This window comes from Gavialis gangeticus, unplaced genomic scaffold, assembly GCF_001723915.1.
Source record: "Gavialis gangeticus isolate Ggan-Ray unplaced genomic scaffold, GavGan_comp1, whole genome shotgun sequence".
NCBI classification, from domain to species: Eukaryota; Metazoa; Chordata; order Crocodylia; family Gavialidae; genus Gavialis; species Gavialis gangeticus.
Genome location: NW_017729022.1, coordinates 25,597,100 through 25,599,472, shown reverse-complemented (window position 1 = coordinate 25,599,472; position 2,373 = coordinate 25,597,100). Strand labels below are relative to the sequence as shown.

Here is a 2,373-nt window from a genome sequence, read left to right as displayed (position 1 = left end):
CAGTAAGGGGATCCCACCTCAACCCCCTCTGGTGTGGGACCATAGAGTGGACTGGTAGTAAGATTTTTCTGGGGGGGAGGGGAGGAGACACATCAGGCACCAGGGTGGCATTGGTGCCTGCCTCGGGGTCCTGGGAGAAAGGACTTGGTTGGGGGGGGTCTCCTGAGTGCACAGGGGGGCTGGGTGTTGTGGCTGGGGTGCCAGGGGTGCCAGAGGAGGGAGGGGTGCCAGTGGCAGGGGCACCCCTCTCGCCAGTGGGACCCACGGATGCCCTCCTTGCCTGGCCCATGGAGCACTCATGATGCAAGTGCCCCAGGGCATGGCACTGGAAGCACCACAGGTCCCCCAGCATATAAAACACCTTCATCAGGGCTCCCTGAAAAGGAATCACAAGGCACCCCTTGGCATCCAGCTGCACCACCCCCCAGCTAGCTCATGACCTGGCGGCGGAATGAGCGCATGTGGTGGAGGCCAGAGATTCAGCACCCCAGCAAGAGGGTTTGGAGCTGGGGAAGCAGGGCTCAGTTAGGGACATAGGGTGGGATGGAGCTGAGGATCCTCCAGGTTCCCAACTCTTCTAGGGGCTCAAGGGGGATGTACTCGCCCTCCACCACAAGTCCCCTCTCCACCGCCTTTTGCATGGTGACCTCTGAAGCAAGGAAAAAAACCCTTGCCATGAAAGCAGGAGGCTGCCACAATCTTGGTGGCCCCCACCACCTGAGCCAGGACCTGCAACTAGGTCTCAAAGTGCAGGTTCTCCTGCTTAGGTAGTTGGCACTTCGCCCCAGGCCTGCGGGTGAGTGCCAGAAAGGGAGCCCCATCACCTGAGCTGGAAGGGATGGCAGTGGAGGATCCAGGCCCCATGGCTGCAGGCCGCCTTGCAGCCACCTGTGTATAGCTGCGGTTCCCCTGCTGGGGGGCCTCCTTGGTGGGGCCAGGGCTAGGGCTAGGGACAGGCTGAGAGGGTGTGTTTGTTGGTGCTGGCCCCAGCAGTTGGCAGGTGCTGGCCCCACCTGTGCTGTCCCCAGCAGTATAAGAAGCTGTTGGCCAGCAGCTTGGGGCTATTTGTTCTTAGGACCTCCTGAGGGCAGTTGGCCACACCCCTTCCTGCCTCAGGCTGCTGCTCCTGCTGCTGTTGCCACCCCCATGGTGGTGTGAGGAAGCATTACAACCAATCAGATTTTCATAGATTTCATAGATATTAGGACTGGAAGGGACCTCGGAAGATCATCAAGTCCAGCCCCCTGCCCCAGGGACAGGAAGTCAGCAGCGGTCATAGGATCCCAGCAAGACAAACATCCAACTGTCTCTTGAAGGTACTTTGAACGCTGGCTGGAGATCTGGGTGGAGCTGGCCAGGGTCAGTCTGCCCCAAGTGACACAACTTGCCCCACACCAAAGTGCAAATCCCTGGCACAAGTTTGTTACTGCTGTTATTTGAGCTGCTGCAAGTGCATATGCCTACACGTGTGGCTGCACCCAGACAGGCTAAAAACTTGCCCAAACTAAAAAATGAACAGATAACAGAGCAGGGAACTTCACCCAGGAGTCCTAACTGCCAGGTAAATGCCCTAAACATAGGGTCTCCCTTTTGCCCAAATGGAAACTAGGTATGGTACAGCAAGGGAGGAATGAGTGTATACAGCTTTATCACAGCTGAATAGGACTTTCTATTACCAAAGAGGCAGCCATTATTCTAGAGAGTGCTGGCACAGGAATGAACTGTCTTCCTTGGCACTCCAGACCAGCCAAACATGGGTTTCTCTCCAAAAAGAACATTGCCTAGTAATGACAATGACAAAAATCGAGTCAGTCAGATTCCCAAATATTGTGAGATAGGCAATGAAATCATTATAGTTTCTGAAAATAGTATATTGCTGTATTAGCCATTTGATTTTTGATTTCATCCTGCATAGCCACACCATTCAGTTAGGGTGATTCTGGTATCCCACGGCAAGAGGTCTCTCACTGGCTGCTTGATGGGAGGGCATGTCCAATTGGTTCACAGACTCCAGAATTCTCAAATTCTGTGAAACTCTCAGCACCCCCTGACCTCCCAGCAAGTCCCTTCTCCTCCAGCTTCACATCTACACAGGAGCACTGCCCACTTCTCCCAAGTCGGGGGAGGCTTCAGCAATATGAGATCTTTTTCCCCATTCCCAAGCCTGGTGTCAGTGCAACTACAAGGGACTTTTGCCTCCTTTTCTTTCCCAAACCTGGTATTATATGAATGGGAAGAATAGGGACGGTCAGGAGGAAGGGGAGAAAGCAGACCAACCCATTATGGAGGTATGGGGAAAGGGAAGGGGAGAGCAGACCTTTCCCAAGATGCTGGGCTTTTTCTAGCTTTTAGCTTTGTATGTGTCATTTGCTC

At 54.2% G+C, this 2,373-nt stretch overlaps 1 long non-coding RNA gene across 1 annotated transcript in view; it reads left to right on the top strand.

The window, feature by feature from the left end:
- The window catches only part of LOC109297009, an 18,409-nt gene extending 16,789 nt beyond the window's left edge, over positions 1-1,620 (top strand). Inside the window, exon 3 of the long non-coding RNA XR_002097145.1 lies at positions 1,610-1,620. This is a non-coding gene — a long non-coding RNA (uncharacterized LOC109297009). The remainder of the gene's footprint in view (positions 1-1,609) is intronic.
- Positions 1,621-2,373: the final 753 nt, after the last annotated feature.